At 40.1% G+C, this 13197-nt stretch overlaps 1 long non-coding RNA gene across 1 annotated transcript in view; it reads left to right on the top strand.

Moving 5' to 3' along the window:
• The window catches only part of LOC120789254, a 28173-nt gene extending 27020 nt beyond the window's left edge, over positions 1-1153 (top strand). The window contains exon 3 of the long non-coding RNA XR_005707363.1: positions 789-1153. This is a non-coding gene — a long non-coding RNA (uncharacterized LOC120789254). The remainder of the gene's footprint in view (positions 1-788) is intronic.
• The last annotated feature ends 12044 nt before the right edge of the window (positions 1154-13197 follow it).

Raw genomic sequence — 13197 nt, 5'->3', positions numbered from 1 at the left:
TCGAATCAGGTTGAGTATACGGGTTTGGTTTCTACTGAATGGTCTCAGCAAAAAAAGGCAAACAGATAACGTAAGCCCCCGGGGGAAAACATGTCTGTCGGTCTAAATCTGACACCCAGTAATTGAGTGACTTTTCAAACACAGTTTAAGGCAGTAATGCTTCCATTTTGATCACTGCTCACTGATCACTAGTTGGGTAGCGTATAAAAGCCAAGTAGGCAGGAGGTTAGCATCTTTGTCAGTGTGTTTTGAGAGTGCAAGCATATGGCTGTTTTCCAGTACAGTACGAACCAGGGTAGACCCCGTATGGATTAAATGCAAAAAATAATCGGTACAAGTCAAGTCAAGACAGTTTTATTCATATGTCTCAATATCACAAATCGCAAAATTGCCAAAAGGGGCTGTACTATCTGGACAGCATATCACACCCTCTATCGATTCAGGAAAAGAAAAAGTTACCAAAGAAAAGCCTTTAACAGGGGACAGGCCATTGTGACAAGTGGTAAATGCATCATTGCCAACATGACAAGGACAGGCTAGTGTTGCTTCAAATTCAATAAGAAAGTGATCTGACACCACGGATGTGACAGGAGAGACAGTCAGAGCATAAACCGCTATCCCACTTGATAGAATCAAGTCAAGGGAAACAAGTTACTGCAGTGAGTGGGTTCGTACACAAACTGGGTGAAACAAGGTGCCACAAATGGCTTCACTAAGGGGGTTTTTAACATTTGCACTTTTTAGTTAAATCGGACTCCGGCTCATTTTTCCCCTTTTTGTCTGGGCAGGTGTGGACTCGGATGTGGACCAAAACAACCGCACGAAGGCCCTGGAGAGCAGGTGGTCTTGGTCTGGTCCCAAATGAACTCTGGAGCTGTTTGTTTGTGGTGGGAACATGATCCAACCTCGAACCAATCCAATACCAGGTGGACTCTGCAAGTTTGAGCTAAACGGCTCCTGTAGCCACGAGTGTTTTATATTCTGGGATGCGGCAGAGCACACAAACTGTAGCAGCTTGCGTAGTAGTAGTAGTAGCAGTTGCCATTGCTCCATGTTAAATTGCATAGCAATGTTTCTCTCACAGAAATATGCACTACTCCAGAACACAGGACCTTCTTCCTGTATTTACTTTTTTGCTCCCGCCCCATACATATCTGACCAATAAGCGGAGTGAACCTTTTCACGTGGTTTGTAGTGACAGTAGTGAAGACAGGTCTGAATTCTGCTAAGAGATAACATGGTGGATTTGAATAAAACTTCTCACCTCTTACAATAAATGTTTCATAATATACATTGGCCAAGCCAGGCCCTACCCTTCTCCAACCCAGGGAGGCCAAAGTTTTGATCTGATGATAGAACTAACTGCAGGACATGAACTCTCGCAGAAAGAGGGCAAGACAAGATAAAGTGTCCATGAAACAGAGACAAAGACTTTATTCTACAAAAGGAAATATAGCTCAGAAGGAAAAAAATATCAAAACTGCAAAACAAAACATATTATGATCAGCAGTTGGTCTCTCTCTCTGTCTCTCGCTCTCTCTATCTATCTTACACACACACACACAATCACCCCCATTCTTCCCCTTTCCCTCTCTGATAAGAGCCTTAACAGTATGTCTGCTGGCGTGGTTCAGAGATTGTCAGCGGCTTGTACACTCTGGACTCTTGGCTGTGTAAATGGACATACCTAAACAGCTTTGGATATGCTCAGAACTTGGATTTTTTTCTGGCTGTGGGATGCCTTCTACTTCGCCGATGGTTTGCACCCAAGTAGTTTAGGTTCCAAAATGCTTTCTACAAACATTAGTAATTGTCTCCAATTTTTATGTCAGCCTGTATCACATGCGAGGACTATTCCTGTCACTTCCAGTAACAGAGCCCCCCACTGAAAACGCAACCATACAGTAAATGTTAATTATCTGATCTCTGTCGACTTTGCTGCCTCACGTACGATTTGGTTCGATTCAGGAATTCTCTGATCTTTTAGCTTTAATAATGCCTTGTTTTGAGTCTTGAATTTAGGTGATTTTAACATTCATATCCGCTACACCTCTGATTCCTCTTTTACTAGGGATTCTATAAACATTTTGCATTTTTTAAATCTTACTCAGTCAGTTGAATAACCCACTCACATCTCACCTCTGGTGTTATTCCTGATAGTGTAGACCTCTTTGAGGCTTGCTTATGTTGTCTGACCATAAAGCTATTATTTTTTTAAGGCCCTACTTCCACCTCCTGCTCCAACAGTGGCTCCTTATGTTTGTCCTCAATTCAATCTCTGCTGATAAATTTCATAAGGCCCTTACCACAGCATCTACACACAGCATAACCAAAAATCAGATATGTCTACAGAAGAATTACTAAACAACTTCAACAATACCTACAAAGCTGTACTTGACACCATAGCACCTGTAAAAATCCGGAAAGTCAAATCAACTCACAGCATGCTAAATAACAACACGAGAGAAATAAAGAGAAAATGCAGACAAGCAGAGCAGAAATGGAAAAATGACAGTCTGGTGATTTCGTATCAAATCATGAAAGAACTCATGTCTACCTATCAGAAATCAGTCAAGGTTTGCCCCTTGCGGTAAATCCTCTGTATTTTCATTCATGAAGGTGTCTCTTGATTGTAGACTTTGACAATGAAACACCTGCCTTTTCGAAATTTTTCTTGACCTGGCTAGATGTTGTGAAGGGGTTTTTTCTCTCTTGCATTCAACCACTTCAGTTGTCTTCCTTGGTCTTCCAGGCCTTTTGATGTTGCTAAGCTCACCAGTGCAGTCCTTCTTTTTAAGAAGGTACAAAATTTTTGAGTTGGCCGCTCCTAAAGTCTCTGCCATCTGTCTGATAGGTTTTTTTTGTTTTTTCACCTCTCGAGACCTTTTATCTGCTTGATTTCTGATGAATTAAAAAAGGAACAGGCTACATCTGGCCTTGAAACTGACCGTCAGTCAATGGTCCAATTACTCTGAAAATGACGGACTACGTACAAAAATGGCAGTAATTCCTAAACAGTTAATGCAATATTTCTGTTAAACCCCTCAAATTAAAGCTGAAAATCTACACTTCAATCACATCTTGATGGCTTCATTTCAAATCCATCATGGTGGCGTATAGAGGCAAATTTACAAAAACTGTGTCATTGTCAAAATACTTATGGATTAGATGAGTTTAAAACCAAATTAGAGTTTTGGAAGACAATCCCAATTTCCTTAAAAGGTAGAGTAAATGCAGTTTACCTCCTTCAAAATTTACCTATATAACTCACAAAAACCTTTTTTATAAAAAAAAATGGATTCCCTATTTCTTTAATTAATCTGGAACTATAAATTCCATAGGATTAAGAAAGGAAATCTGTGCAAGCGTAAAACAAGTGAGGGGCTAGCTTTACTGGATTTCATGCACTATTATTGGATGGCAAACATCCACTCTGTCTTCTATTGGCTAGATGAAATGATCGCACGCGCCAGCTGGCTAGACATGGAGTGAGAGGACTATCTATCTTATTCACTTGGTGCTGTTGTGATGGCTCCCATTCTACTCCAAAAAATCAACCTATAATTACAACCTTCATTACACCACAACATTCATTGTACTATACAGATCTGGAGACAAACAGCGAAACAATTTAAGCTTAGAGTTCTATCCTTTACACTACTGATTTCGGCAAGTCCTTCTTTCACTGATCTTCAAGTATAGATGGAGCCTTCAATCAGTGAAGGGAAATATAATGTTGGGGATTTATATATTAATGGTAAATTTATGTCATTTCAGTGTTTTCAGGAAAAATGGACTGTGAACTTGGGACTTATTTTACATAGCTCCACATTAGGCACTTTGTGAGAATTTATCTATCAATTTTCAGAGCACAACACCTGACAAGCTGGACTAGTATCTAGGAGAAAGTATATGAGAAAGACATGCAGTTTCCTTTATATATGATGTACTGAAAGACATTGGGCAAGTGAATGTGGACTGTATAAAAAAGAACTGGGAATGGAGATTACAAATGAGATCTGGACAAGGCTCTGAAATATGTTTATATGTGTTCTATTAATGCAAGGAATAAAAATTTTACACAGGCTGTGCTCCAGGGTAAAACTACATTAAATCTTCCGAGAAATGAAACCCATTTGTGAGCAATCTGACCAAAAAGAAGCAGATTTACTTTATAGTTATATCTTATGCCTTCGAATACAAGACTGGGATTTCAAGGATTTTTAAATCCTTACTATTAGTTCTACATTATTTACACAACAGGGCTTGTATGCCACACTCCAGGTTTTTGTTTAATACATTAGCATTGTACTTACTCCATGAGGTTCAAAATTCTTCTTATACAAATGTTTCACAATAAAAATATGTGAAAAAGTTAAAAAAAACTGCACGCTGTAGAACCTTCTTTAGGAAACCTAGCAGTGACACATTAGTTTCCAAGTTGAGTTGGGTTTAGGGTTGGCTTTTTCAATGAACAAGGGGTGGGACAGCTCAAAAGCAGAAGTCTGGAGACATCGTCTTCTCTGAGAGGGGAAAATGCAATAAGTGACACATTCTTAACCATAGGACGTATACTGTGGTGGCATGGTTCTATGAATTGGCCACTGATGTCCCCTTGTTAGTGATAAGTGATTCAGATTTTCTGGTTGTTTGTCCGTTCACAACGCTTAAGTACATAACTCTATGTTTTTCCTGCCTTCTTTATGTTCAGTAAGCCGTCTCGTCTGTTTGCTCCCAGACTATTCTCTGTGTTGAATGATATAAACACTGCTTGGGCGGTCCCCTTTATTTTCCCAAGTTTGGCTTTCAGCCTGTCTTTAAAGTCAGCAGATTAATGGTCTTTGGCATTTCAAATAACTCCAACTAAGCACCCTGGACAGGCGCTGCCATCTTGTTATGAATGCAGGGTGCCAAGACAGAGAGCAAGAGAGCAAGAGAAAGAGATTCTGCTTTGATCAAAGGTGTAGAGTGGGGGTGGCTGCCCCGGCTCAGAGGATGCCCAAGCTATTCCACATTTGACCTGAATTTTCTTGTTCCCTGAAGTGAACCTTAAAGGAACAGGTTTGGGAAAATTATGTAGAAAACAACAATTTGTGGTTTTAGCGAAGTTCTGTGTTGGAACTACTTATTGCCATCATATCAGTGGCAGCCAACCAGGAGAGGGCACATGATCGGTGCCCCACCTTTGTACAGAGCCAGGCCAGGTGTTTCCCCCTGCTTTCCAGTATTTAGGTCAAGCCAGGTTAACCGCATCCTGACTACAGCCCTGTACTTAACACAGAGACATGAGACTGACATCAATTGTCTCATCTCACTTTCAGAAAAAAAGGAATAAGTGTATTTCCAAAATGAACTATTATTTTAAGACAGTTCTTGATGTGCTGAGTGTGTTTTGTTATCTTTCCATTAATATATTTATAGAGCACAAACGGGGGGGGGGGGGCGGGGGGGGTATTCATTTGCTTAAATTAACTTTATCAACATGGCAATAACATCCAGTGGTGGAATGAAACTTTACTTACTTGATACTTTACTAGAGTACTTGAAAGCAACTTCTGTTCCACTACATTTCAGAGGGAAATGTATTTTTGAATTTCCTACTTCTTAGGTAAAGATGTATATATATATATATATATATATATATATATATATATGTATTTGAGCTGGGTTTCATGTCATAAGTAGAATATATGCACAATATAGCTTCATGCACTTTAAATTAGCTCTCACTGTGCAACTACAGTAAAGATAGGCTGTCTTTAGCCATTGTGCCATGTCAGCCAATCATGAGAGCAACTGTATGATCAGGAGAAAGCCAATGAAAGTTGATCCCGATCGCCTGAATTAGAGTCCGTGTCTTTGTTTTCACGGCCTTATCGCTGCATTAGTGGCTCATACTGGTTGTTTGGGGGATACTCGTGTTTTTTTCCAAACTGAAGAGAATAAAGGTCTAACTGAAAAAAAAACCAAATCAAAATCACTTTATTTTACAGATAATCCAGCAATTTCAACAGATCTTTTAAACAACTCCGTCTCCTAGAAATTACACAACTATTTTCCAATAGCAAATACATTCTGTGGGAAACGTATTGCAGTGTGAATTTCGTTTTCTATTAACGTGGAAATGTTGTTAATTAACGTGTTTGGTAAGTCAGAAAAATAGTGAACATATCGGTGAAATGTTCATAAATGTTGAAGAAAGACCATGGTCTTGGTTTAAAACCAAAAAAAATCTGCAGTGACACACAACACGATTATGGACATTTAATCGAAACTGCAGTCTTTCACTAATTTTAGCCAAAGTGCTTTTGTTGCCTAAATCTCATCACAGAGGTGAGTGTAGATGTGAACCCTGGTCTTTGAAGTCAGAGGACTGTGCTTTCTACAGCCAGCGTCTACCTCCCTGTGACTCTGGTGCAGTAGGTAAATATAGAGCTTTGTTCGCTCAAAACCCCCTGCCTGTGAACATAATTCAGGCAGCAGTTACATTTATTAGCAAAATGTAATTGGAAAAAACGATTTAATGTAGGGGCTGCATATTGTTCCACATGGAGTAAGTAGTCCCACAGTCCTCCCCTTAGCAACCTCCTGTCTGAACTCAGCTATTAAAGTATGCCACTGGTATAGCAACCCAATGATCCATGATGTGATTTTAAAACTGGCAGTCACACTAACTTTGATCTCTCTCTGCTGTGCCCCCACCAGCATTAAAGAGAGAACCCTTTTCTGAAGAACCAGAGACAAAGATCAAATGACCTGGTTTTCTTTTATTGCCGCTGGCCAGGCTTTTAATGTTATACAGCCAAGTCTTGTCCATGTTCTAATTATCTATTATTACCAGTTAACTTTCACTGCAAGTCAAGTTTCAAAAGAAATAGAAGGCGATTGATTCCTTTTTATTTTTTGAATGTTGGCAACTCTATGGAATTCTTCCTTCACTTCAAACACATTGGATCTGACCAGAGACACAAGGCCTGAAACTGCTGATGAGCCACATACATCCACACTTCAACACTAGGATCTCAGTCTTAGTGGTTGTTAGGGAATTTTCGATCGGGTTAACCAGGTCTAACATGGGCCTTGAGGTCTCAGGTGAAACAGCAGCAAATTTTTCTGAAAGGCACATTGTCTTCTCTCCTTGAGCCGTTGGGCAGCTGTCTGATGATATTTGGGAAAACAGATCCATTCTGATAAAAGTGAAGCAGTGTTGCTGTAGTAACCAAGGTCAAAGGAGATGCCTGTTTCTGCCTTCCTAGATGCCATAGGTTGGGGTCTGCTAGAATCCATGGGCATAGCCAGAACACAGTGGCTCCAGACCAGGATGCGCTGACGTAATACTGAAGGCTACACGCAACGTGATCTGAACTAACTACTAACAGACTAACTCCACATACCGTGGAGGCTTTGAGCTCGACCATTTCTGGGCGTAAAGTTTTTGCAGCATGATCTGTAGGAGTTAAAAGACTGAGCACAGGGGACTGAGCTTCAGAATGGAGGCGACATCATGCACATAAGCTTGAACTGATAATTTCAGCATTCTCCTTGACCAAGCTTCAGTAAGACATCTTGGGCTCCTGAAGATTTTCTTCACAGACAAGTTGACCAATAATCAGCTAAATCTCCATAAAATGTGGTAAGCTAGAACAGAAAAAAAAATGTTAAGAGACTTGGTTGAAAACTTAGGTTTCCTGTCTCATGAGGATAATCCCTTGTCAAGCTCGATCTCACAACACGCTGTCACTCTCCCTCTGGTGGATTTGTACTTGTAATCTGTATGTAGTCTCACAGCTCTACCAAGGATTCGCCATTTGTGCTTTGCGTTCGTTATGCTCGAATAGTACTGGCTATATGGTTAATCATTTAGTGTAAATCCCTTTCACCTTTCAAGAAGTTTTGATTGTTGTTCTTGTTGTAATAGTGTGTGAGGCCATCCTCAACAAAATACTCCAATTGCTCTATTACATTGTTATTTCACTGGTGTTATAGATCTCTGGTGGTAATACACACTACTGGTCGAAAGTTTTACAACACCCCCCTTTTTCCGTTTTTTATTGAAATTTAGACCAGGTCAAGTCCAGTGAATAACTTTGAATGGTTCAAAGGTCAGCACTAAAAACCAAAAATGGAGAAATCCTGTAGACTTCATAGAAAACAGACCTTTTTCAGGGATGAAAAAACTGGTTCATTTCAGGCTTTTTTCTGCAGCAACGGAAGTAAATGAAGCCTTGAAAGTTGATGCAAACAATTCCTACAGGTGTCCCAACTGTTGCTGGTTACTTATAAAACCTCTGTCTGTACAAAGGCAGAGTTGGAACAAAGTGTGTTACTACACCGTCTGATGCATTATTAGGACCATACTGTGCTGCAGGAAGTAGGACTGTATGTTGCTGTCAGAATGGTGAGAAGACGAAAAAAAAAAAACATTACAAAACATTAGAAGAAAAGAACTAGATGGTGGCTTCAAATAATGGAAGAGCAGCACAGTGTCCAGACCTGAACCCCGTGGAGCTGGTTTGGGATGAGCTGGACAGAAGGTGAAAGCCAAGCAAGCTGCAGGTGCAACAGGTTGATGGGAACTTCTGCAACAGAGTTGGGATGAACTCTCTAAACAATATTTGATTTCCATCGTAGAAAAGGTGTCAGGAGTGAGTTCAGCTGCTGGATGAGTCAAAAATTGAAATTAAATTTAGGATTTAAGATTCCATGATTCTTTTTTAAAAAAAATCTTTACTATTTGTTTGTTCTATGATTTAACTTCAGAGTACACTGAGACATTACAATATGTGGATTTGTAAGTACCAACTGGAAAGATGGAGGTGTTCTTAAACTTGTGACCTGGTAGCGTAATTATAACTGAAATTCAAACATTTTCAAACATGATCATTTTTAACTATTAATTAAAATTCCAAAATGTATGGTTAACCATTTATGAAACTGATTTAAATATCCTAAATAAAATATCCTATATAGAGGGACGCCCCTGCTCTGATAACATTTGGCAGCTTGTTCCACCATCAGGGAACCACAAAAGAGAACAGTCTGGACTGTGATTGCCTCGTTTAGGGAAGGAAACAGCAGATGAATACTAATGGGAGATATTTGCTTTGGAGTTCAGATGAATACGGACACACAGAATACAGAGAGAAGTGAGACTGAAGCAAAAACAACTACATCGCTTTGTTAAGATTATTTATAATATATCTGAAGATGGAAATCATTTCTGTAATGTTTGGTTTGCCAAGGAATTGCCTGGAATAACCATCTTGGTATAAATCCATTCCTTAACTGTGTAGCTATAGAATGTGCATGTTTGGATTTTGTCCACTTTGAATTAAAAATTATGCAACGTGTCCTCCGGTTTTGATCTAAAGAAATGGCACCAATTCATTGAGTGGAAAAGAGTATGGGAAAATACTGCAATCTTATCTTAAAACTATAAAAACACCTCCAGCTCAAGTTTTTTTTTTTCACAACCATTTGCTTCCTGTAATATGCACACAATGTGGGACTGCATGCGTAGGAAAGGTTTTTTGTGGTAAGTAGCACCTGTGCTATCTGATGTAATAGAGATACAAAGTGGGAGGACCTACCTCAGGTGTGTAAATCTCCTGGGTCAGGATGAAAGGACAGCATTTCAGGTGGGGGATAAGTGGTGTCCAATGAGGGATGATTTCTATACTTGAACGTAGATCGCTTCCTTCGCTCCTAATTCAAACCACCTGTCCTTACTACCCAAAGTACATACATTGTTGTCCTCCGAAGAGTGTGCCTTATCTTTCAGGTGTAGGTAAATTGAGCCAGAATACAAACTCATGTACATTTAGACATACCTGATAATGATAAGTGATGAAAAAAACAAGCTGCTTGTAAAGAAACAGCACAGGAGTCCCCTTAATTCACCAGAAGCTATATGCCACCAACACCCAACTGTTAAAAATAACATTATAAGCACCACCACGCTTAAGTCTGTATATTAACAGGTAAGGACAGACATAATGATGATGGAGGACAATCACGGAAATAATATTAATAAACTCTTGGTGAACTGCAGTGCTTCTGCTCATACTATTTTCTCATTTCTCGGTCTACTGTGCAGAGCTGTTGCCATGTAGTCATCTGACCAGGGTTTTTCCCGTCACCATGCTCATCACGATTCCCCATTTGATATCATTATTGTTTAGTTTCACCATAGACTGTGGCGGAATCTTTCATGTAAAAATCAGTGTGAGTAGGCTCCACAGATCTATAGTTTGGCACAAAAAAAAACCTCAAAGACAGCTAGGTCAATTACATCCACTTTGCAACACGCCACCAGGTAATCGGTGACCTCCTCCCACGTATGTAGCGCAATAAGAACAAAAAGTGAAGGCAGCATTCATCTACACTGCTTCATTAGAGTTATTTATGTGAGGTGACCTGAGTGTGCCTGGTATTTAAAATTCTGTCTCCCAGGCTGCTGAGGCTTATGGTTCTGATGAACAGGAAATCTAAAGAAAGTGGGCCGCACAGCTTCCCACACCTCCACCTCCACCGTACACTCTCACACCCACACAGTAACTCTGGCATTTATCTGGGCAATGATACTGTTTACACAGTCTGTGACAGGCCCTACAATAGTCATGTGGCCCTGGAGTTTCAGTGTCACTTAAAGCAGCTACGATCCATATATTTGTAATTCTAATGTATCAAATGACAAAATGGAAACAATGGACAGTGTGAAAGGGGTCGCTCGTAGTGATGAACCTATATCTTATCAGTTGAATCTGCAGCTCCCATCAGCTTTAAGAAGCTTTATGGCGAGTTTAGGCTCATCGTTTAGCTCGCTCCGTCTCACCATTCCCGTGGCATCGATTTCGGCCACAGCAGACAGAAGAAGTCAGAGACCAGCTGGTGACCACAGTGGAGCATTTAGCAGCAAAAAGCCATTTACAGTGGCTTCTTGGAGTATTCTAACCACTTCACTTTATTGTGTCGTAAATCTAATTTAAAGGGATAAAATTTCCATTTTTGCCCATCAATCTACACTCAGTAATCCATGACGAGGTGGGAAAACATGTTTTTTAGAAATGGACCTCTCTTGATTTTGTTGCATTCATCCTTCCTTCAAGCTGTGACAAGACTTCTGAAGCTCTCTTGGAGTGACCTTTCTTGGTCACCTCCCTGACCAAGGCCCTTCATGAACGTAAAGAGTGCAGTCATTTAAAATGCTCTTTGCAATTGTAGAAAATGCACTCCACACATTTCTTAGACCTCAAGAATATCCACATTGTGTTTTGGTGAGTAACACTGAATGTAAACAGAAATTTTGTTAACAAAAATCTAAACAGGATGTCTTTAACTGCCCATTGAAAAACCATGAACCTCAATTTTACCTTCCGAAAAACTAATCAAACAGAACCAAATACTGGGTTTAAACTCAAAGTTTATCCTCCAAAAGGAATTATATCTAACGTTTAGAACACAATGGAGACATCATAGCCACAGGTAGATGCCAAAGAGCTTCTTAGATCAGACTGCATGAACATGGACAATGACTGTAGTTTATTTTGACTCGATCCCACGTTCATAATTCTGTTGTTAGAAATACTCACTAGAGCCCCAGCTAAGTGTTAACCCACAGTTGAACATGATGAAGCCAAATGGAGTGAATGCCTTCACTCCCCAACCATTTGTACTCCTAAGCACAGTAATCACACAAAATACAGATTTCTTTAAGTCTCTCAGACGACACTGAACCAACATGTCACTGCACTGTGCTAAGTTATTCTTAAATAGCATAGGATCATTTTCATCCCCCTGCGCGTTCTGTTGTACTTCCTGTATTTTCCCACTGCCCTCTGAACTCCCAGTGAGACTACTGCTACCTCTCCAAGACGGTTCAAACTACACCCCCTGCTGCACAAGATCAACACCTACAACCAAACTACTGTCACAGGGAATTTTCATTATAGTGGTTTCATTTTCCATTAGTACAGTAAAATATTTTTGCTCTCACCACCTGGTTACAATAGGGATGTCCACAGTGCCCGGCTGTTTTTGGAAAAATAAAGGGCCTCTTTAAATAAAATCAACTACATATTTACATCTTCAGTAAAAACTAGTTGGCCTGAGGCTTAGAGCCCCAGACAGCGCAGGGAAATCACAAGCACTTGTTGCATGTATCAACTATGTTAACGTGTAGAAACTGAGACATCATGGTTGAATAAGCAGCAGCCCGAACACTGGAGCTATTCACTGAACATCAACAGTTTTCCCAAGGGGCTGCACATAGCGCCCCAGAGGTCCGAACCATTCAGTCCCCACATGCACACTACAATCACACACTAATGATTTGTTTTGGGGTGTGATCTTTATAGTGCCTATAAGTACTCTTATAGATTTATGATCTCTTGTTAACTAAACCTACTGATAAATTGTTATCCTGCCTGTAGGATGAGAGGTTTTAACATATGGTGAAGAACAAATCCCAAAGCTGATAAAGTATCATAAACTGAAGGAATGATTTGAAGCTTTGTCCTGAAACACCAGCCACAGTAAATAAAGGTTCACTTTGCAATGAAGTGATTTACTATTTAGCAGTGATGTATAAGCAGCAGAGTGCCAACATGATATCACCATCTACGGCTGGAATACACCTAAAGGGAAAAGTCTCTGTGTGCCTCTGTCCCTGCTACTGCTGCCAGGATCTAAATAATCTGCCAATGATTTATTGCACTTCCCAGTTTGCTGCCACACGTTGCTTTTAATGGCAGATTTTTTCCATAGCAATAAACAGCTGAAGGACTTTGATGACAACAGGAAGGAGGGGAAAAGAATGGAGACAAACAATAGTTTTAGTCTGCATGGACCTGATCTAATTTGGATGCAAATGCACAGAGAGGTTTTCTGCTTGAGTCCTTTTTTTATTCTGCTTTATGCAAATGTTACAATTAGGCTGCTTATCTCGACAGGATGTGCAATTCCAAAACAATAGGAGATAATGGATACTATCAAGGCAGGTCTCTAGGGGACAGGGGGTACTTAGATGAAGCTAAGCTTTATCCTGAGAGATGATGAGGTCTGTAATGAATCTGTGGAGCAGTGTGTCGAGGCTGTACTTAGGTACAGTAGGGCTTTGAGTTGAATGCTGACATCAGTATGCTCACCATCGTAGTTTAGCGTGTTAGCGTGGTCAACATTTTCTAATTACTACGGACA

The sequence above is a fragment of the Xiphias gladius genome, chromosome 4 (assembly GCF_016859285.1).
Source record: "Xiphias gladius isolate SHS-SW01 ecotype Sanya breed wild chromosome 4, ASM1685928v1, whole genome shotgun sequence".
Classification (NCBI taxonomy): Eukaryota; Metazoa; Chordata; class Actinopteri; order Istiophoriformes; family Xiphiidae; genus Xiphias; species Xiphias gladius.
This window is presented reverse-complemented; position numbering and strand designations above follow the sequence as displayed.